The sequence below is a fragment of the Diabrotica virgifera genome, chromosome 3 (assembly GCF_917563875.1).
Source record: "Diabrotica virgifera virgifera chromosome 3, PGI_DIABVI_V3a".
In the NCBI taxonomy this organism is placed as follows: Eukaryota; Metazoa; Arthropoda; class Insecta; order Coleoptera; family Chrysomelidae; genus Diabrotica; species Diabrotica virgifera.
The window spans coordinates 124623661-124648197 of record NC_065445.1 but is presented as its reverse complement, the minus strand read 5'-3'; the positions used below and the strand labels follow the sequence as shown (position 1 = coordinate 124648197).

Here is a 24537-nt window from a genome sequence, read left to right as displayed (position 1 = left end):
GCGCCATCTATCCACAGTTCAAAAAAAAAGTCTTGAATAAAAGTTGCCTACTTTTACAGGGGGTGTAGTGGGGATTGGTGTTTGGTGTCATTGGATAGATTTTTGAAAATGATTAAACACTTATTTTTCAGTTTTTTGATCCGATGTTTAGTTCGCGAAATATTCGACCGTTCCGCTACTTTTGGGACACCCTATATAACCCGAAAACGATGCACTTTATAAGAAAAGTTATTTTTGTTCATAATGAGCGAAGCAACCTAAAAACTTGTACCGGACAAACAAAAACTAAATTTTAAAATTTGTTAAAAAATTGTTTAAACAATTTAAACAATTTGTGACCATCGTTATCTCTTAGCAACATGAACTTCTGTTTTAAGGGAACTATTTCAAATAAGATTGTGCAAAAAAATGAAATTAGAATATTTTTCCTAGCCAATGCGTTCATACTACTTGGATTATATACTAAGTGGCTCTTGTTAAACGAGGTTGTATAAAAAGTAACTAATATTTAGGTGCCTGTTACGACTACCAGATCGTAAAGAAATAACCAGAGAATAGCTATGACCAGGTCATAAGGAAGTATCAAGAAATGATTTGTAACAGTTCAACTCAGCGCTTTATGTTCCTCTTAGTGACTTTAAATCTCACAAAGTCTTATAGGAAATGGTTAAACAGTAATAACTACAAGAAGTGAGACAATCAATGAGATTAATAGCTTCAACGCCTTTAGAGGGTGTTTGGTAAAGAATGGGCATAGTTTAACCTTAGATTCCTGAGGTTAAAATAGGTTGATTTAAGCTAACTTTGCTTATTACGAAAGTTGATAAAAACCGAAATACAGGGTGTCAAAGGTAAACTTTTATTTTATTTATTCTTGAATATTTCCTAACAGGCATGATATAATAACACGAAATTTGGTAAGCGGGGGTTTTTTGGGACGATAAATCTAAATTCGCCACCGAAAATGATGTATTACCCAGAGGGCGCCACATACGCCTTTCGGCGCTCATTTAATAGGTTACATTTCTTTTATTACCCAATATTTTTGAATCAATACTTTTATTCTCTTAATATTTTTACTTAAAAAAGGTATACTACATTCATCTCGCTAAACTCAACAGTTTTCGAGATAAACCCATTTTAAATCCGCGAGGAAACAAATTTTTTGCATGTCATTGTAGTTACACCCAAAAAATAATTTAAAACCATAAAAATTTACAAAAATGTGTCGCAAATTTCTTCATTGTGATGCAATGACATAAATATGAGAACTGGCACAGTTATTATGGTTTCAAGTTTATTTTTCGGGTCTAGCTACAATGATGTTATGCAAAAAGTTATGTTGTATCGCAGATTTAAAATGCGTTTATTTCGAAAACAGTTTAGTTTAGCGAGATGAATGTAGTATACCTTTTTTAAGTAAAATATTAGGCGAATAAAAATGTTGATTCAAAAAGTATGTAGAGTTGGGGATAAAAAAAATTAACGTATTAAATGAGCTTTGAAAGACGTATGTGGCGCCCTCTGAGTAATACATCATTTTTGGTAGCGGATTTAGATTTGTCATGCCTAAAAGCCTCCGCTTACCAAATTTCGTGTTGTTATCCTATGCCTGTCAGGAAATATTCAAGAATAAATAAAATAAAAGTTTCACTTTGGACACCCTTAATTTCGGTTATTATCAAGTTTCGTACTAAGGTATGTTAGCTTAAATCGACCTATTTTAATTTCGGAACTCTAAGGTTAACCTATGGCCCATTCTTTTCCAAACACACTGTATAGTCCCACAGCTTTATTAAAATTAGCCAGTACATATACCTATCAATAATCTGACTGTATAATGTTACTGTATTTGTATTTTCACATGCAATCCAGACTAGATAAACTAAGCTCGGAGTAATGATAAACGTCACTTTTGTTGTAAGGAAAACTAAAATTGAAAAGAATGAGAGATAGAAAAAATCAATTCAAGAAGTGAGCAGTTATACAGTATGGTTCAAATGAAAGGAATAAATTCGATATTTCGTAAACCGGCGACTTTAAGGAAAATTCCCAAAACAGGTCGATTTTTATTTTTAAATTATGATACTATGCCTTATATGTCATACTAGTAACGTCATCCATCTGGAAGTGATGGCGTAATCGATGATTTTTTTTAATGAGAATAGGGGTCGTGTGGTAGCTCATTTGAAAGGGTGTTTAATTCTCTATTGAGTAATATAACCATTTACATAATTCTTTATACAGAACGTCAAAAAAAAAATTTAAATTAAATTATTATTTGACAAAAAAAGAAGAATGTATGTAATTTATTTAATTCAAAATACATTTTATTGCTGTCAGAAATCAGAAAAAAATGTTTGTTTCGCAAATAAACATTGCTTTTCGCTTTAATTAAATGTTCAACTTTCAAGAAGCAGGTGGTTGACGGGAGCTGCTTGAACATTGAATTTAATCGAAAAGCAATGTTTATTTGTAAAATAAACATTTTTTTCTGTTTTCGGGCAACAGTAAAACGTATTTTGAATTAAATAATACAGTCTTCTTTTTTTTTTGTCCAATAATTTAATTAAAAATTTTTTTGGACACTGTATAAATAATTATGTAAATGTTTATATTACTGAATAGAGAATTGAATAAACTTTCAAATGAGCTAGCATACGACCCCTATTCCTATTTAAAAAAATCATCGATTACGTCAACACGCCCATATGGATGACGTCATTAGTATGACCTATATGCGAAAATATCATAATTTGAAAATAAAAATCGACCTGTTTTAGGAATCACGAGGCTTGATATTAGGAATCACCAGGCTTATATTTAAATTTTGGCGCAGACAAGTAAAAATATAACATTCATTACTAAAAATGGATTGACTGTTTCTCAAAATAGTTTGCATAAAGATAACTACAGCTTTGCATATGTTTGCATTAATTTAAAAAAAGATCCATAATTAATTGGACGTATCTGGAATCCAAGACCAAACGGATTCACAAATTAATATCAGCTAAAAAGTACCAAACACCTTCTCACAAACAAACAAAGAATCACAGATTTTTTCACGACCAAAATATGCGAAAATATTTCTTCAGTAATTTAAGCAATAATAAAATTACTGAATCTCCTAAAGTTATTAAACACAAATTTCTACCTCTCCCGAAATTCTTGAAAATGACCTAACTCCTCCCAGTACTCAAAAACTTAAAAAAAAATCCTTAAAACTCAAGATGATAATAAAATATTCTTAATAAAATTTAAGAAAAAAATTGCAAACAGAAGCCTTTTCTCAAATTCAAATTCAAAATTCAAATTCTTTATTTTCTTTCTGACAAACATAGTTTGTATAGAATTAGTCATAAAAATTCTGTGCACTTTCTTTTCATGAAATATGTGATTTTCTAGAAAATTCGCTTCATTCGATCAAAACATACCTACTGAACTTGTTAAAAATTATTCAAATGAAGCGAAGAAATAAAAGAAATTTTAAACTTAATATATTATGAAACACAAAATAAAACTTTAAAAAACAATATTACAAGATTGAAGAAGAAATTACTTCTAAGCAGTCTCTCTTCTGCGAATGAAACTGACTATGTATAAAGTTCTCAAATAAATAGTTAAAAGGGCCAAACCCGAGGCACCCATTTCAAGCACCAAAATGTGACATTAAAAAATCAGGTTCCTTTTCTAAGAAACCTAATTGCTGATCACTCAAGCGGCAAAGACAGAAGCATATTATTTTATCTTTAACAAGGAGGCTGCTCCGATGTATACCAAGTGCAATAGGTAGGTACTCAATAATTCAGTGAAATATTATTAAGTGCCCAGTACATCAGAAGGAAAGGGCGTGTGCCCTTAGTTACAATTTAAAAATGTGCTAACTTCAAATTTAACATATCTATTAAATATCTCAAAATAACTAAACTATATAAATATACCAAATTTTTCTTTCTTTCTTTCTCCCCTTCCTTTTTTCAATTCCTCGAGTGATTTTTCTTTAAGTTTTCCCGCCTCTACTACTTGTTGTATCCATTTTTTTTGGTCTGCCTCTTTTTCTCTTTACGATGTTCATTGCTTCGTAGACTTTTCTTGTAATTCTGTCTTGCATCCTCATCAAATGCCTCTACCAGTTCATTTGTCTCTTTGCTAGTTTATTCATTATTGGTTCTTGGTTGGCCATTTTCCTAATAATATCGTTGCTTAATCTATCCCATTTTGTCTTTCCAACTATCTTTCTTAAATGGCTCATCTCCACTGCATTTATCTTGCTCTTATGTTTTCCAGAATTGTAAATAACCTCTTCTCTGTTTCTAAGCTCTCTGTTCTGTTTTTCCCAGTATTGTGTCTAACGTATAGTATAATTTGTTTGATTTATTTGCTCTATTTGTTATTTCCTAGTCTATTTTTCTGTCGTTAGTAATGATACTTCCCAGGTAAAATTTTTGTTTTATTTCCAGTTTTGAGTTTTGGCATTTTATCTTTTTCTTGCCATTGATTTTCATTATCTTCCTTTTTCTCGTTTATTTCCATTTTTTTCTTCTATTTGCCATATATCCCTATATATCCATATATATATATGCCCATATATCCATTAGTTTCTGCATTTTGTTTTCGGAATCTGCTATTAGTATTACTATGTCGTCCGCAAACATTAAGGACTCTATTGTTACCGGTTGCAATCATGCAATCTATGGTATTATATATTATAGTCTGTAATTGGTTGGTTCTTAGTTTAGTATTTCTTATTAATTCGTTCATTACGATTATGAATAGCAATGGGCTGAGAATAACTCCTTGTTTAATAACTCTCTTCCAGTAAATTCTTCTGATCTTTCCCCTGTTATTTTTACCCTTCCTTTTACCTCTTTGCAAATACTTTCTATAATCTTTATCAATGTATTTGGTACATTTATTTTTCTCAAGCATTCCCCTTAAATTTGTATTTCTATCGTGTCAAATGCTGCTCTTAGGTCTATGAATGCTAATACAAGTTTTCCCTCCGTGTCTATGCTTCTTTCCATTAAGTTTCTAATGGTATATAAACATTATGTTGTCATTTGTTTGTCTTCCTGGACTAAATCCCGCTTGTTTTTCTCCCAATTTCATTTCTACTTCTTGTCTTAGTCCCTCCTTTATTAAGATCGTATATATTTTAAGCATACCTATGACAGAGATATAGCTCCATAGTTACCGCAGTTTACATGTTCTCCCTTTTTGTACATTGGTACGATGATGTTGTTCTAGCAGTCTCTAGGGATTGTTTGCTTTTGTCACGCCTCTTTATATATTTTCCATAGCCAGTTTATTGCCTCTTCTCCCATGTATTTTACTATTTCTGGTTCAATTTCATCATCTCCACCTGCCTTGCCTATATACCAGATTAAGTATTTTTATGTAATAATATGTAAGTATCTTACTGTCTGTGAATGACTCCCGCTAATAAATCGCGGGTATATTTGTGTAACTAAAAAAAATATTCAAATATATCACGATTATTCGTGCAAATAGAAAAGAAGCGGATTATAACGACGCCGCATTAATCGCCGAGACAGAAGACGATCTCCAAAGACTAACACACATCTTCAATACAACAGCCAAGAAATACAATATGATAATATCAACAGAAAAAACGAAATGTATGACAACATCTAAATATCCACTACGATGTAAAATCGAAATTGATGGAAAATAATAAAGCAGAAAGCAAGGTTTAGATATCTGGGAATAGATATAATCAGTTACGGAGATGTTGAAGAGGAAGTACGACAACAAAGCTTAAAAGCAAGTAAAGCGGCGGGATCTCTTAATGACACAATCTGGAAGAACAAACACCTAATACAAGACACAAAAGCAAGAATCTATAAAGCAGTAATTACACCTATATTGACATACACGGCGAAGACAAGACCTGACACATCTAAAACTAGACGACTACTAGAAACAAAAAAGATGAAAATACTCCGACAAATATCAGGGAAAAGTCTGTTGGATAGGGAGAGAAGCGAAAACATAAGAAGATCATGCAATGTAGAAGACATAAATGGATGGGTGACAAAACGGAAACAGGAGTGGAACTAACACATTAGTAGAATGGCAGAGGATAGGATAGTAGGAATAGCACGAGATAAGTCACCAAATGGACGAAGAAGTATTGGCAGACCAAGAAAAAGATGGTGCGATAACTTAAACAATTTAGGAGGCTAATATTGATGAAGAAACAGGCTTTAAAGCCTACATACAAGAAGGAAGAAGAAGAAGAAGAAGAAGCGAATTATAATAATACACAATATTAAATTAGTTATAAATAACCCGAAATGTAGAAATTATACTTTAAAAATAATATAGATAAAAATACAGTCGAACCCGCTTATTGGAATAGCCTTCTTGTCAACCAAAAGTATTCTTATAACCGGGATATTCTAATAACCGATCACTGATTGCTATTAGAAACGTTTCGGGACCTTAAATTTTTATTCCTTAAACCGGGATATTCCTTTAAGAGGTATTCTAATAAGCGGGTTTGACTGTAATGAATATTTAAATAATCTCATAAAACACTCACTCTACTATTATATAATCTAATTCAAAGAAGATGCTGCCTTATATGTATTAGAAAAAATAAATCCTTTTTACGTTGAATATTTGCATAATGCATAAATTTGTTAAATATAAAGATATCTAAACTTTACACTTTACTATATTGTTTAATGGCTAAAACAAGGCAAACAACGCATAAAATGCGAAGATTACACCTTGTGAAAATATATAAAGTATAAAAGTTGCATCATTGCATGTCCCAGTTAAGACGTAGAGAAAAATAGTACGAATTTTGGTTTTATCGTTTTTTATGACTTTGTGTGTATAAAATTACAAAGGTTACCAACCTTCTTATTACACTGCGACCAAGAAAAGGCCAGTAAAAAGGAGATAAAATAAATAACAATAAAAACCAGAAAAATACATTTACATAAATGTCAATTTAATTGTGTATTTTATTGGTGTAAAAAAATTGAGCGGAATCACTACCCATATAACCTAATATATCTGATGACTGTTTTCTAACATCTTTTCATTTCTTTTTAGTGTAGGAAACAGAGGTTGGCACCTTGCAAAATGGACACAAGTCCGGTTTTATTTTTTTCTGGTATATCAAGGGGTGCTAATTATGAGACTAACTTTTTCTTAAAAACTTTCGCCCCGGAACCCCTCTTTTCACCCCTTTAAAGGGGGTAATTTGTGGTTTTTGCGGAACGTAGCCCTTCCTGTACCTTTTGCAAAAAAATTATTTGTGCAAAAATATGAAGAGGACTATATTTTCTACGACATGCTATTATTTCTACAATGTTATTACTTCTCAACAGCATATGTCTATCGCCCACCGTTTAGTCGGGGTGGGGCCCCAAAGTTGACAAGTTTTTAAAACAGATGCTTTTAAAAACAAATTATTTTTCCCTAACTGCAATGGAAATTAAAAATAAATCCTACGGCAATTATTCACAAATAAGTGACTGATTTTTTGGTATAGGTTTCACTTAAGGGTAATTGCTCTTTTTTTAATTACAGGGTGTTACATTTAAAAAAACCCCCTTTTTATACCATCTGAACCGTTTATGATAGAGAAAAAAACTTTCAGCGATTACCCATATACTGGTGCTATTTACAAATTTGTATAATGCACCCCCATTTTTTCCCCGGAACCACTCAAAAAAAAAGAAGAATTAATAAAGAAAGTGATTTCCTTGGAATCCTTCACACACAATGCCCTTTATTAATATACTTCATATATCATTTTGTGCACGTTATTATTACCCATGCATGGACACCAAAAGCGATTTCCTAAAGCAAACCCCTATAGCCAAAAAAAAATAAATAAAATGGGGCGTTGAAAAAAAATTTTTTTTGCTTTTTGATCCAGATGGGCATATGCTTCATCAATCGTGTTTTTCAAAAATATATATGGTTATTGCAACATCCCTGCAGATCCTATCCTTGAAAATATACGGCAGAAACTACCCCTATCACTTGGCGAGCATGTTTTTAGGATTTTCTCATTACCTATGCATTCTTTTTAAACAAAACTTATACAAGGTTACAGACAAGGTTATTTACTCTAAAAATTACGTCCTATTCATTTTTTTCGTATAAGCAACCATTACGGCACAGTGGCGCCGTAAATCTCAGATATGCTTTGGCGGGCTCCAGTTTTTGTTTTTTTTTTCGTCACCTGTTAGTTTCATTGATAAAGTACTCATGTAAAATAAAACAACACAGTGATACTTACAAATTATGACCTATGCACATTTTACATTCTTTGCGCCCCAAAGCCACAGTGGGGCTCAAAATCAATTTTTGCATATTTTCGCCACCTTCACGCATTTTATTGCATTAATGCTACTTTAATAGCACAATATTCACCCTTAAGTGGTCGCTAACCAGTGGCGGATCCAGGGAGTGGTGATGGGGGCGATCACCCCCACCTCTCAAACCAAGTGATATATTTAAAGATTATAAAAATATTCATTTATTTTTATAGAAATTTAGCCAATTGGCACCCCCCTCTTAACGATGCTGGATCCGCTACTGTCTCTAAAGCATAAAAAGTACGCCATTCTTATAAAAATAATAATATAAGTATTTCTATAAAAATAAATGAATATTTTAAAATCTTTAAATATAATATCACTTGGTTTAAGAGGGGGGTGATCGCCCCCATCATCCCTCCCTGGATCCGCCCCTGCTTAGCGACCACTTAAGGGTGAATATTGTGCTATTAAGGTAGCATTAATGCAATAAAATGCGTGTAGGTGGCGAAAATATGCAAAAATTGATTTTGGGCCACCACTGTGGCTTTGGGGCGCAAAGAATGTAAAATGTGCATAGGTCATAATTTGTAGATTACACTGTGTTGTTTTATTTTACATAAGTACTTTATTAATAAAACGAACATGTTACGAAAAAAAAACAAAAACTGGAGCCCGCCAAAGCATATCTGAGGTTTACGGCGCCCATGTGCCGTAACGGTTGCTTATACGAAAAAAATTAATAGGACCTAATTTTTAGAGTAAATAGTGGTCTTTAACCTTGTATAAGTTTTGTTTAAAAAGAATGCATAGGTAATGAGAAAATGGTAAAAACATGCTCGCCAAGGGATAGGGATAGTTCCTGCAGTATATTTTCAAGGATAGGGGTGGTTTCCGCAGGGATGTTGCAATAACCATATATATTTTTGAAAGACACTATTGATGAGGCATATGCCCATATGGACAAAAAAGCAAAAAAAAATTTTTTTTCAACCCCCCATTTTATTTATTTTTTTTTTGGCTATAGGGGTTTGCTTTAGGAAATCGCTTTTGGTGTCCATGCATGGGTAATAATAACGTGCACAAAATGATATATGAAGTATATTAATAAAGAGCATTGTGTGTGAAGGATTCTAAGAAAATCACTTTCTTTATTAATTCTTCTTTTTTGGGTGGTTCCGGGGAAAAATGGGGGTGAATTATACAAATTTGTAAATACATAGCACCAGTATATGGGTAATCGCTGAAAGTGGTTTTACTTTATCATAAACGGTTCAGATGGTATAAAAAGGGGTTTTTTAAAATGTAACACCCTGTAATTAAAAAAAGGGCAATTAGCCTTAAGTGAAACCTATACCAAAAAATCAGTCACTTATTTGTGAATAATTGCCGCAGGAATTCTTCTTAATTTCCATTGCAGTTAGGGAAAAATAATTATTTCTTAAACATCTTTTTTAAAAACCTGTCAACTTTGGGGCCCCACCCCCACTAAACGGTGGGTGATAGACATATGCTGTTGGGAAATAAATCGTAGAAAATTATCTCTTCATATTTCTATAAAAGAAATTTTTTGCAAAAGGTACAGGAAGGGCTACGTTCCGCAAAAACCACAAATTACTCCCTGTAAAGGGGCGAAAAGGGGGGATCCGGGCGAAATTTTTTAAGAAAAAGTTAGTCTCATAATAAGCATCCCTTAGTATACCAGAAAAAAAATAAAACCGGACTTGTGTCCATTTTGCAAGAATCAACCTTGTTTCATTCAGGCAACCTGCGGCACTCTATTCACTTGATTTTCCGCTTCTGTTTCGAGCTTTCCGTATCTAGATAATATGATGCCTAAATATTTTTGTCCTAAAGTTGTTTTGCAGGAGATAATCGATTGTGGATTTAGTTCAGATGTATGTATTTCGAACAAATTTTAGAAAGAGTCCACCGGGTGTCTAAAATTCATTCTTTTCATCGACAAATTTTTGTTATGTTGGAAGAATCTATTCATAATAAATTACTACAGTTTAGAAAGTCAGTATTTCGTGTAGAAGTATTTTTTTTTTTCTTCTTCTTCTTCTTCTTCTTTTTATATAGACATTACTCTGTCTATTTTTCAATGTGCCTCCTGTAAGTTGTCATTCCATCTTTTTCGTGGTCTTCCCACTGATCGTCTTCCTATTGGGGAACCGTCTCTCGCCGTCCTTACTACTCTATTTGTTGTCGTTCGGCTTATGTGGTCGTTCCATTCTACTCTTCTGCTTTTCACCCAAAGTATATTTTTGTAAACAAGGAAACCATTACCTACTACTAGTTTTATTGTGGACAATTTATTGAAGTTTGTTTTTTGTTTATTATTTATAGGATAATCAATAATCATTATTGTCAGTAGGTAGTTTTGATCTGATCAAGTAATTATTATAAATAATTTTTTTATTTGACAAACCATTATTTCATTTAGTGGGACTAAACCTGGGATGTTTACTGTCGTGTATGTTGCATCTATTTTTTCATATGTCAATATTTTTTTATATTTGGGTTTTTTTATTTCTAATTGGTTTCTATAAATATAAATGCAATGCAGAAGAATTCAGATATAAACCAGGAAGTACCCTGAGACATTAATTTATTTATTTTTTATTTTTTGTTGTGATTAGTAAAATAGAGAGCAGCAAAGTAAATTATATTTGTGATTTATTTCCAGAATTATTTTTGTAAAACCAGATATTTAATACATAAATACCAATAATTTAAATTTTTGTAGCTCTAAAATAATTTGAAAATGGAAAAATTTTTGTTTACATTTGGTCATCATACAAAGCAAAAATAAGGTATGATTATTATACTCTGTGACTGTGATACCATATTATAATATGGATAATAATAAATGCTATAAATTTTGTGACTTATGTATTAATGCTAATAGGCCTAGATCCCGCGTACCAAAAAAAGTTTATTAATAGCAAGTTGAAAAGTTGTTATGAAAGCTTAACGTTAGCTTAACGGTGTCTAGCCGGACAACCTTTGATGTACGGGAACACTGGAACAGGGGAAGTTTTAATTGTGGAACAGGTTACAGGTTTCGAATGGCAGACTACGAAAACGTCCCATGTATTTTGTCGGATAGAACTTCCAATGGATTTGTTACCCATTCATTAAACTCTCATGCAAAAATCAGACTGATATTTACCACCAACATAATTCCTGTCATTTGGCATGTTCTACGTGTCGGACTTATTAAAATGCCCAACATTTTGTCGGAAAAACATCTCTTCATATATTATATGAAGTTTTCAGTTGAATAAACTTAAAAACAACCTGCTAGTTTTCACAATCATAAACTTGTCAGGATGACATGTTCCACAATCAAAACTTCCCCTGTTTCAGTGTTCCCATACATCAAATTTTGTCCGACTAGACACAGTAAGCTGTTAACAAATTTTCAGCTTGCTATTAATAAACTGTTTTTTTGGTACGCGGGATCCAAGCCTATTGCAAAGATTAAAAAATATTTTTCGTATATTTCTTGAATAATTTCAAATACAACAAACAAGTAAAAAGACACTATTATGTCGATATTAGAAATAAGTAACGAAAAATTAAAAAGTGTACGAGATGGGCAGCATCACAAGGTCCACTGATAATTGACAGAAGGCTGCTCTATGGCAGAAGTAATACAATAAATAAATTGCATGACAATAATTTGGTGATTTCTATACCTATTTATGCTGGTTATTGTTCCAAATAACCAAATAAATAAATGTCCAAAAAAATGTTTAATCTTTTTATTTCTTTTTATTTTTGTTTATATTTCCGAGAATAACTGCCAACAATATCACAACACCAGAAGACCATTTTAGAAATTAGTAACCAAAAATACATTGCCATAACGTTATACACACACCGGCAAATTTAAAGGAACACCTTAAAATGGGACATGTTTGATGTCTCGTATTTCCTAAACGAGTTGTTAGATTTAAGTGATTTTTTTTTAGTATGTTGTAGCCTTATTATTTAAGAATATCGGTGTAATAATACTGTTGCTAGACAAGTAAATGTCATTTTATACCGGGTGTAACAATCATACTGTGTTTTTCCTTAAAGTTTGGAACACCCTGTGGAATATTCTAGCATATATAAAATATTGAAATTAAAACTTAATTGTTGCCTTAGGCTTTCTTAAACATTTTCTTTTTTGACTCATTCGCTTATGTTGGATAATAAATAAGTTAGGTAGTTAGTTAGGTACTTTAACAACTAGCCATGTTCTTCATCAATAGATGGTGTGTCTAAATAAGTGCGATAAATTTTAAGGGGTGATTCTGCATCAAAAATTAATGACGGTTTGTTTTATAAACATATGTCCGCAAATGCTTCGTTTCCGAGATACGGGATGTTGAATTTTTTGTAATGTAAGCAAATGAATCAAAAAAGAAAAAGTTACGAAAGCCTAAGGCTACAATTGAGTTTTAATTTCAACATTGTATATATGCTAGAATATTCTACAGGGTGTTCCAAACTTTAAGGAAAAAACACAGTATGATTGTTACACCTGGTATAAATAGTTATTTATGAAACAGTTCGTGAAGTATGCTTTTTAAGAACGCATGCGATGTTTAGAGGACGAGCGACAACGGAGCGAGTGCTATACATCGCGTAAGTTCGCAAAAAGTACTTCACGCACATTTTCATACAATATTTTATCTATGATAAACAAATAAAAAACTGTATCTCTTCGTCACTGGAATTCATTTCTATCCTACAATTTTTAGAACTTCGACATTTAAAAATTCTAATTTCTTTCAAACCACAAAACTGTCAAAATTTTTGTTGTAATTTATTGCTCATTATGTCAAGTTAAGGATATTTGATTATATGAAAGTGTGTCAAAAACAGTGCGAAAAAGTAAATCCCATTTAAAATACATTGTTACTTCACGCACACTTTAAACTTAAACCCTTCACGCACTGCTATCTATAATGACAGTTTTCACAAACTAAAAACTTATACATAATAATATGACATAGAGTAGATAAATGCCATTTACCTATCTAGCAACAATATTATTACACCAATATTCTCAAATAATAAGATTATAACATACTAAAAAATAACTCAAATCAGACAACTAGTTTAGGAAATCCGAGACATCAAACATGTCCCATTTTTAAGGTGTTCCTTTAATTTTGCCAGTGTGTGTATATTTGAACACAAAACATTTTCGGAATTTAGTATTAAGAGCATAGGCACAAAATTTGCTTGCAACGCTTTTTAAATGCATTCATTTTTTTAGAACTCTGAAAAACTAATAAATATTTTTGAAAAATTTAAAAGCAGATTGAAAGATTACATTATTACTGAGGGCCGAAGTCCCTTAGAATAAACAAAATGTTTCGTTTGAAAAAGATATTCGAAATTAAAATTTACACTCAATTTTCTCTTTTGTTTTCACCCCTGTAGCTGTAAATTATTCAAATAAACATTCTAGAGCTTTTCAGGGACTTTCAGACCTCGGTGATAATGTAATATTTTATTACGCGTGTAAATTTTAAAAAATACTAATTAGTTTTTTCAGAATTCGAAAAAAATGAATGCATTTAAAAAAGATTGCAAGCAAATTTTGCGCGCACCCACTTAAAAAAGTAATCAATTTTGAAGATAATAAAAGTAGTTTAAATAATATCCCTATTCAAATTTAGGCGCAAAATATGGCAGATAATGATGCAATTTTGTATAAAGTAGTGTTAAGAATAATTTTTTGTCATATTTATTAAATATAAAAATGATTTTTAAAATATGTACTTACTTCTTTATAAAAAATATCACAAACTATTCAGAGCTTAAATTGTCCGTATGTAAAAACAATTTTGCCGGCAAATATTCACCGCACACTTCGGACTGCCCGCGAAGCACAGCCGCCTTGAAATCACACTGAATTGAATCAAGAATCAAAATCAAACAAAATCGTATGGCGAAGTGGGAACTGATAATGCCACCGCCAAAAGATCCGCCGCAATCTCCACCGCAAATAAATTAGTCACAGGTTGTTGGTCCGCGAATAATTCGACACACGCGGCAAAAAATACGCGTACGCACTTTTTAAATTTTGCCGAATGCGCAGAGCAGCACAATCTAGTGAAATTGATTAACAGATGATAAATTAAAAGATCTCTAGACTGTGACGCGAGTTTTTAAAGTAGGTTTTATCAGAGGAGATACGAACGTATTATTATGTTAGCAGCCAGACTGCAAGTCTTGCAGTATTGAAGCAGAGACCGCTATTCCTGCTATGAATGTTGCAATATGCGCTCTAGTGTTTCTCTCGACTCGCTAGGCCTTTTGCTGATGAACAATACTGTAATAAAGTTATTAGGCCAGTCAATAAGAGTATGTATGTGTTTACTTTAAAGAGGGTTAGTTAGCAAAAAATCGAAAAGGTTAAGAAACAAACTTAATTATTGAGCTAAAAACAAAATTTGTAAAAAATTTTACCCCATTTTTGATCATTTTTTTAGTAACTTTTATTTATTCATTTTATGAAAATTAATTAATAAATTCCCTTTTCTTTTACCTGTATGTGGGACTACTTTTCTAAATAAATTTTTCCATCTTCATACCAGCTCTTCTTTGGTTTATTTCCCTAATATACTCCCTAATTGTAGTTATGTCTACAAAACCCTTAAAAATAAGTGGTGCGAAATAACGCACATAGTTCTACAAGTTCTTATTATCGACAATTTGACAGCTCGACCATATCTTGGTGAAGTACTGCAACAGGTTTTACATCCCTATCTACTTCTTCTTGTTTTGGTGCCTATTCGTTTCGATTATTGGCGATCATTCTGGCTATAATTATTTTATTAACTGATGCTTTAAATAGATTAGTTTTTGTTGTGGAGAACCGTTTCCTCAGGTTCTTTAACCAAGATATTCTTCTTCTCCCAATTCCTCGCTTTCTGAATACTTTACCTTGAAGGATTACCTTCAGTAATCTGTATTTAGTGCCGTTTCTCATTATGTGTCCGAGATATTCTAACTTCCTCCTTCTAATGGTATACCGCACCTCTCTGTCTTTTCCCATTCTTCGTCATACGGTCTCGTTGGTTATCTTTTCCGTCCATGGTATCCTTAGGATTCCCCTGTATAGCCACATCTCGACGACTTCAAGTTTTTTCTCCATCGCTTCAGTAAGTGTCCAGGATTCAAGTCCGTAGTATAATATTGAGAAGATATATAACATCGTAGGAGCGTTACTTTTATCTCCAGATTAAGATTGTGGCTTTTAAAAACTTTGGCCATGTCATTGAATGCACTCGTAGCCTTCTTTCTACATTTTATTTTTTGTGAGTGATCCCATTGTTTATTTCTTATTGTTCCAAAATAGGTATACTATTTTACTCGATTCACTGGTGTATAAGGGTCGCCAACTTCTTGAAAATTTCAAGATCTTGTCTTGATCTTGTCTTGATTTCAAGACAAGAAGTAATTTTAGATTTCAAGACAAGACAAGAAATTTTCTGTCAATACCAAGATTTCTTGTCAAGAAAACCAGAAATCTTGAAATATCTTGACTAATAATGAAAACTCTAAAAACGTATTTATTTGTGAAAAAAATTACATAGTTTAATTTATTGAACACTTTTTTTGCTAAAATGATTTAGAAAAATGTAAATTAAAAATAATCAAAATCCTTTTTGATTCCTAAATTGTTTCGATTTTGTTCAACAACTTTTATGAAATCCTGGACAGCTAAGTTTATAGTAGGGGAGTAAAGTATGCTAAATGTGCAGCCACTCGAGCGCTTTGGGGACCTATTGGGATGTGAAGAGTAGGTCCTAAAACCAAAAAAGTTAAGTAAAGTTTTTCATTTTAGTGGGGATATGAATAAGTATATTTTTCAGTTTTTCGATCTGATGTTCATTTCGCGAAATATCGCGGGATTCGTATTTAAAATATTTAATTTACCCCCCACCCTCCCGTGGGAAGTCGTGTTTGGTATCATTCGATAGATTTTTGAAAAATATTGAGTATTTATTTTTTAGTTTTTCGATCTGTCATTCATTTCGCGAAATATTCGCTTTTTTCTTGTGAGACTTTGGGACTCGCCCATTTCCTCGCTCAAATCGTCAATATTTTTGAAATGTACACTCTTTTGCATGTACTTAACTTACCTTATCTTAATCTGACAATTTCGAGTATTTTTAAGGGTAGATTTTTTTTCGGGCCCCCCTTAACGAACTTCCCTGTGTTAAGAGCCAATATATGGTAGAGGTACATCTGCAGAGTACAAGGATTCTCCCCATATTATAATCTGACGCACTCGAGTAACTGCAAAAATCCCCGCTTGGGCTCCCCTACCATTTGAATATGTGCGAAACATAAAAAATGCTTATTTTTGTAGTCAAAACCGGGAATTGAAGTTTCTAGAGAACGTATCATTATAATAATTAACAGCCGCATTATCAGTTGTCACACCTTGAATGCAGTCTAGCACATCATAAAATTTTAGCACCTCAAAGAGAATCTTGGCAACATATGCACTTGTATGGCTTCCGTTAGCAGGCACAAAGTCTAAAACAATCGCCTGAATTTAATACAAAGGTCACCGGAGGATGAGCGGACCGAGTAATCAAGAAATTTCAAGATCTTGAAATTTCTTGAATCAAGACAAGATATAAGATGTCAAGAAAACGTCAAGACAAGCTTTTTTAAAATTTCTTGAATTTTTCTCAAGACAAGACAAGAAGTTATCAAGAAAAGAATTCTTGTCTTGTCGACCCCTACTGGTGTATTCTTGATGAGCAGTTGGGCGTCTCTAATTTTATTTTTGCTGGTGATCATAAATTTAGTTTTTGATATATTTACTTGTAGTCCAAATGTTTCACTTACTTCATTTACTTTGTTTATTAGTTGCAGTAAAATGTTCAAACTGTCTGCAAAAATAACGATGTCTTCTGCATAGCGGATGTTGTTTAGACGTTCACCATTTAGGAGTATTCCATGTTCACAATTTTCCAAGGCTTCACTAAATACTTCCTCTGAATATAGGTTAAATAATATAGGTGAAAGTATTCATCCTTGTCTAACGCTTTGTACAATCTGGCTAGCTTCCGTTCATTCATCTCCAAGATTTGTTCTTATTGTGGTTGATTGGTTCCAGTATAAATTTTCTACTATACGCCGGTGTTTATCGTCCATTTGGGCTTTTGTTAGAACATCCATCATTTTTCGGTGTTGAACTGTATCAAATGCTGTTTTGGTAGTCCACAAGGCAGGTGTAAATATCGCAAGTTATATCTCTGTATCTTTTAAATAATACCTGTAGACTAAACAGTGCATCTCTTGTACCTACGCCTTTCATCAATCCAAACTGTGTGTCTTGTATTCTCTCTTCGCATAGGTTGTATATTCTACGATGTATAATTTTAAGAAAAAGTTTTAATGTATGATTTATTAGACTTATTAGCCTATATTATCCGCACTTTTTTGTTACCCGTTTTTTTTTGGTAACGTAATAAATTCTGAAACTAGCCAATCTCTTGGTATATTGCCTGTGTCATAGATACTATTGAAGATTTTACATAGAATTCTTAAAGATTCACCATCAAGAAGTTTAAAAAATTCAGATTGTACTCCGTCTGGTCCTGAATCACTACCTACAAACCATTCAAAATGCGATCTTCCGACAGGATAACGCAAGCTCTCATATTTCCCGTAAAATCATGGAGTTCTTCTTCTTCTTCCTCTTTGTAAGCAATTCTTCTTGTTCATTGGCAGATTGATACATCTATATGGATATTGATTAACGGATGATAAATTAGAAGATCTCTAGACTGTGACGCGAGTTTTAAAGTAGGTTCTATCAGAGGAGATACGTAAGTATTATATTATATTATGTTAGCAGCCAGACTGCAAGTCTTGCAGTATTGAAGCAGAAACCGCTATTCCTGCTACGAATGTTGCAATATGCGCTCTAGTGTCTCTCGACTCGCTAGGACTAGGCCTTTTGCTGATAAACAATACTGTAATAAAGTTATTAGGCCAGTCAATAAGAGTAGGTATGTGTTTACTTAAAAGAGGGTTATTAAAAAAAATAGAAAAGTGTTTCTCAGTGTTTACCAACGTGGGGCCCACGCCCCAGAGGAGGGCAATTTGATTGTTAAGAGGGACAATTCGAAAATGGACTCGACACGAGTTTAACCTTTTCGCTACTGGTCATTTAAATTCAATGTTTTGTTTCGGCATCAAATTTAACGAAAAAAGCAAATTCTTAAATAATTACGGTAAATAATAGACCTGGCTCTCGCGTACCAAAAAAAAGTTGATTAATAGCAAGCTGAAAATTTGTTAATAGCTTAACGGTGCCTAGTCGGAGAAACTTTGATGTACGGGAACACTGGAACAGGGGAAGTTTTAATTCTGCACCAGTTTCTCAGTATCTAGCAGAGACCACTATTCCTGCTATGAATGTTGCAATATACGCTCTAGTACTCTAGTGTTTCTCTTCACACGCTAGGCCTTTTGCTGATGAACAATACTGTAATAAAGTTATTAGGCCAGTCAATAAGAGTATGTGTTTACTTAAAAGAGGGTTCGTTAAAAAATAGAAAAGGTTAGGAAACAAAGTTATTTATTAAGGTAAAAACAAAATTTGTAAAAAAAAATTTACTCTCAATTTGGTCATGTTTTTGGACCTTTTATTAAATATTTTACGAAAATTAATTAATAAATTTCCTTTTCCTTTGCCCGTATGTGGGAGTACTTTCCTAAATAATTTTTTCCATCTTCATACCTTTTGGGTCATACCAGCTCTTCTTTGGTTTATTTCCCTAATATACTCCCTAATTGTAGTTATGTCTACAAAACCCTTAAAAATAAGTTGTGCGAAATAACGCACCTAGTTCTATAACTTCTTATTAACGGCACTTTTACAGCTCGACCAAATATTGTTATAGGGTTTTACATCTCCATCTACACAGGATTCAAAATGTGATCTTCCAACAGAATAACGCAAGACCTCATATTGCCCGTGAAATCATGCAGTTCTTCTTCTTCTTCCTCCTTTTTATAAGCAATTTTCCTTGTTCATGGGCGGATTGATACCTCTGTGGAAGGTTGTCAGTTGTCACTCCATCTTTTGCGCGGTCGGCCGATACTTCTTCTACCGATTGGTGATTTGTCTCTTGCTATTTTGACCTCACGTATCTCCCACATTCTGCTTATGTGGTAATTCCATTCTTTTTTCTATTTACTGTCCATCAGTTTATAGACTGTACCTTATATTGTCTTCTACTATCTTCACTCCTCTCTCGATCTCTGGTAATCTCGAGCGTATTTCCTGGTAATTCTTCTCAGTACTCTCATCTCTGCCGTTTCTAGTAGTCTTTGTGTTGTGGCTGTATCGGGTCTTTCTTCTGACACATAGGTCATTATTGGTCGTACACTCGCTTTATAAATTCTTCTTCTTATAAATTCTTCTTCTTATAAATTCTCAGTGTTAATATGTCGGTTTCGCCATATAGTGTTATTAAGACATCCTACCAGTCTATTTGTTTTTTGTACTTGATTTCTCACTTCTTTGTCCAGGTCTTCGTAGCTTGATAATGCAATTCCAAGGTATTTTATTTCCACTACTTATTTAATACTGATACCATCAATTTTTATTTTACATCTGATTGTGATTGGTTCTTTACTGATTATTATTGTTTTAGATTTATCAAATCATCGAGTTGAAGAATCTAGTATAGACACTTTGGAGTGGCTCTCAAGATCAGCTTATTTGTCACCCATCGAACATACGTGGGATATGATAGGTCGAAACCTAAAGAAGGATCTGGATGAGTATGCTGCAATATGATATAAATAAGCCACTTAGGCTACGGCCAGACAAGCGACAATGTACGGCGCTGTAAGAGCAGTAAAATGAAGCGCGAAAAATGGGTCCTACGGTGAGTATAGTGGATGACCAGACTGAGCTGTAAATCCTGGTCTGGCCATCCACTACACTCACCGTGGAACCCATTTTTCGCGCTTCTTTTTACTTCTCTTCCACCGCCGTAAATTTTCGCTTATCTGGCCGTAGCCTTAATTCGATCAATGCGCCATAGAGTAACTGAGTGTACAGAAAATGAAGGAGGAGCTACTCATTAATTTTTTGACGAAAATGACATTGCCAATTTGTTTATAATGTTATCAAATATGTAATAATATTAACTGTAATATATGTATACTTACATAAATAAATATTTAAAAAAATAATTATCCTATAGGTGTTGCCTTTTTTGGCCATTAATATATTGCTTTATATTTTGATAAATAATACAACCACTTGTAATGTACAAATATTTGATTAAAATTTCGCTGAAATTGTATACCTACATTGACCTATTTTTTTTTTCTAATAACGATTGTAAAAAGGCTTATCTTTTTATCATTGTCATCATAACATACTTTTACTTTTCACGAAAGGTAAAAACATTATTATAGGATCTTTAAAACCAGATAATCTTCCCTGTAGCGACCTTATCTCCTTCGAAGTTGAGTAAAATTAATCGTAGCGGCTATATTGTCTTAGTTTTCAAAAGTTCATCCCAGCTGTATTTAATCAGTTCCAAAAAATTACAATCTGTCATTTATCTCTACTTTCCAGATTTTATTTCCATTGTATTTATCTGTGCATTGTGCATCATAGTATCTGCTGCCGTTTTGATTCTAGCATTTTTAGAGACTAAAAATAACGAAATAATTGCACGCCTACATATACATACTTATAAATACACCAACAAAAGAGGAAATATAATTATACTAAATTAATTGAAATAGTTCTACCAAATACCAAGACTAAGGGGTAGGTGGTCTTGCAGTAGAAGCGATGAAAATTGGTGTTTTTATTCTCTTTAAAATTACTCCACCCATTCTTGTACAAAGTACAATACTGTTACAAAACTGACTTTTACGCGGTTGGCTTTACTATTTTATTATTTATGTTTTTAGGCACTAAGTTTAATTTTAGTTGACTTTATTTATTTTTAATAACTAACTTCTAAACAAATGAAAGACACTGAATTTATATCTTTTATTTTACAAACTACGATATCTAATTTATTTATTACACCAAAACTAATAATTTATTTACATAATTACAAATTTATCTGCGCCCGATACATATCAAAATACACCGACGTATTCAAATTCACAACTAACTTACTAATTCCAAAACCCCTATTTATACATTATTACAATGTTCCAGAGTCCAGAGTAAGAAAGATTATTACGGAATTCATCTTATTCTAGAATAACAATCGAAGGATTATTTACATAAATATCAAATAAGCATTTTCTATTTTCTAGAAAGAAATATCGAGGTTAATATACCTGTTAAAAAGGTCCGCCTTTTAAATGCATTTATAAATCAAATTCGGTAAACAAGACCCTTTTTGATAAATTATAATAAATAGGCAAAGAGCTGAAAACAGTCGGGTGACAAGATCACGTCACAATACCATACTTCTTCTTCTCTCTTGTATGTAGGCTTTAAAGCCTGTTTCTTCTTTAATATTAGCCTCCTACATTGTTTAAAATATGGCACTATCTTTTTCTTGGTCTGCCAATACTTCTTAGTCCATTTGGTGACTTATCTCGTGCTGTTCGTACTATCCTATCCTCTGCCATTCTACTAATGTGTTCGTTCCACTCCTGTTTCCGTTTTGTCGTCCATCCATTTATGTCATCTGCATTGCATGCTCTTCTTATGTTTTCGCTTCTCTTCCTATCAAACAGACTTTTCCCTGATATTGGTCGAAGAATTGTCATCTCTGTCCTTTCTAGTAGTCGTCTCTATGTAGTAGTCAATATAAGTCTAATTGCTGCTTTATAGATTCTTGCTTTTGTCTTGTCTTAGGTGTTTGTTCTTCCAGATTGTGTTATTAAGAGATTCCTCTACTTTACTTGCTTTTAAGCTCTGTTGTCGTACTTCTTCTTCAACATCTACATAACTAGTTACATCTATATTCCCAGATATCTAAACTTTGCTTCCTGCTTTATGATTTTCCCATCAATTTCGATTTTACATCGCAGTGGTACATACATTTGGTTTTCCTGCTGATATTATCATATTGTATTTCTTGGCTGTTTTATTGACGAAGTGTGTTAATCTTCTGAGAGATTCAGAAGATCATCTTCTGTTTCTGCGATTAATGCGCGGAGTCGTCTGCATAACACAATATTTGGATTTATTTGTTCGCCATTCTGTAACCATGACCTTTACGTAGGTACTGCTTGTATTATTTCGTCCATTATTATATAAAAGAGCTGTCTGACTCCGCTTTGTACTTTGTACTGGTATAAACTGTGTTAGTTTTCCATTAATCGTTGCCTGTATTCGATTATGAAAGTAGATGTTTTCGATGGTTTGTATAATATTGATTGGTATGTTTCTTCTATACAGTAGATGTAAGACGTCTTCGACTTTTATGCGATCGAAAGCCTTTTGTCAGATCTATAAAACATGGATATGCTGGTTTATTGTACTCGATGGCCTTTTCTGTGATTTGCCTTAGTACAAATACGGCGTCTACGCAGGATCTTCCGGATCCGAATCCTTGTTTTTCATCTGATAAAGTTGTTAGTTTATTGATTTTGTTCATTAGGACTTTTGTAGTAAGCTTAAATATAATTCAGTAGATTTACACCTCTATAATTGTTGAGGTTTGCAGGGATTGAGTATGTCAGCAGCCGCGTTCATGCTCTCAGTGCGTCCCAAGCCCAGATAAAAGAGGAGGGTTGATACGCCAGGTTAGCATCCTACCCATTGTAAAAGAAAACAAGGCTCAAAAATTGATATAAAGCCTCGGAAAAATACCATACCATACCACAAAATGGAATACCACAAAAGTAATCTACAAAAATTTTTTAAAACTTCCAACCACGTCCACCACCAGTTTCAACACATTAGCCAGTTACAAAAATTTAAAATATGATAAAATAAACGATGAAGTAATAAATGATGTAAACATCAGATTTTAGGTATGTTTACGGTATTATTTTCTTCATATTTTTCAATTTGTCATTACTTACGCTTTTCCCTTGCAACTATCTGTTATAAACAGATCGTACTGCAACCAATTGGCTTAATGTACATCCTCCATTCCTTTATGACATCCATTGAAGGATTATGAGACCATATACCAACTTATCTTTAAGATCGCAAAAGAAACGTTTGGATCAGAGCAGTAACCAAAGTGAAAGACGCTAAGGAACAGGTGCCAAAACTCAAATGGAAAGCAGGTCACACCATCCAATAAGCAGATGAAAGATGGAATAAGCGAATGATCTACTGGCGACCATGAGAACACAAGAGAGGAAGATGAAGGCCTCGGATGAAATGGAGCGACGACTTTAAAAAGCATGCCGAATCCAGATGGATGACCACAGCGCTGGATAGAAACCAATGTAAAAGAGAAGGGGAGACCTATATCCAAAGATGGATAGATTAAGGCTCGTAGATAGATACCTAGATAGATACCAACTTATACAATTCTAGTAAATGGGTACTATACATGTATATTTGGAGTCACTTCATTCTCTCCAAAAAGTATTTGCCTCGCAGTCATGGTAGATGTGAAGTTCTCCGCTATAGAGTCTGTAGCTCAAGCTCTGAAGGTATGCAGGTGTCCCTTAACTGATGCATGTACAATAAGGAAGCCTGTTATGACTCTGAGCTAATTCCTGTTTGTTTTCCGCAGTACTTTAGTGGTGTTAGCACCTACCCGTCTTATATACATCTCGCCATGTATTTGATCGGGTATATTTTCCCAGTTCCCAGTGTGAGTGCCTATCGGCGGTAAGAAGATTTGCCAGTTGGGACATGTAGATGATACAACCATCCTCGCTAGTTCGGAGGTTGAACTGATTCACCTGCTACAACGGAAAATCATGATAATAGTATGGTATAGTTAGACCCAAACCCAGACATCCAAAGTGAAAGTTATCCTCCACCACCAAATTGTTCTATTTGGTCCACATAATGTTCAGAAAAAAGTCACACCATTTTGAGCGTCGGGTTTGGGGGAGAGGGGGGAGAAATCGATAAATTCGTAGTATTTTACGTTTTTCGTCAATATTTTTAAAACTATGCGGTTTAGCATGAACAACCTTCTATACAAAATTATTCTACATTAAATTTGAAATAAAAAAGACTCTATGCATAACCCTTCTAAAATGAACGGTTCCAAAGTTACGGAGGTAGTAT

At 33.2% G+C, this 24537-nt stretch overlaps 1 protein-coding gene across 2 annotated transcripts in view; it reads right to left on the bottom strand.

Moving 5' to 3' along the window:
* The window catches only part of LOC114336078 (uncharacterized), a 437383-nt gene extending 422812 nt beyond the window's left edge, over nt 1–14571 (bottom strand). For both annotated transcript variants that reach the window (XM_050645495.1, XM_050645496.1), the window contains exon 1: nt 14095–14571. The gene's annotated coding sequence lies outside the window, so the exon portion shown is untranslated. The remainder of the gene's footprint in view (nt 1–14094) is intronic.
* Nucleotides 14572–24537: the final 9966 nt, after the last annotated feature.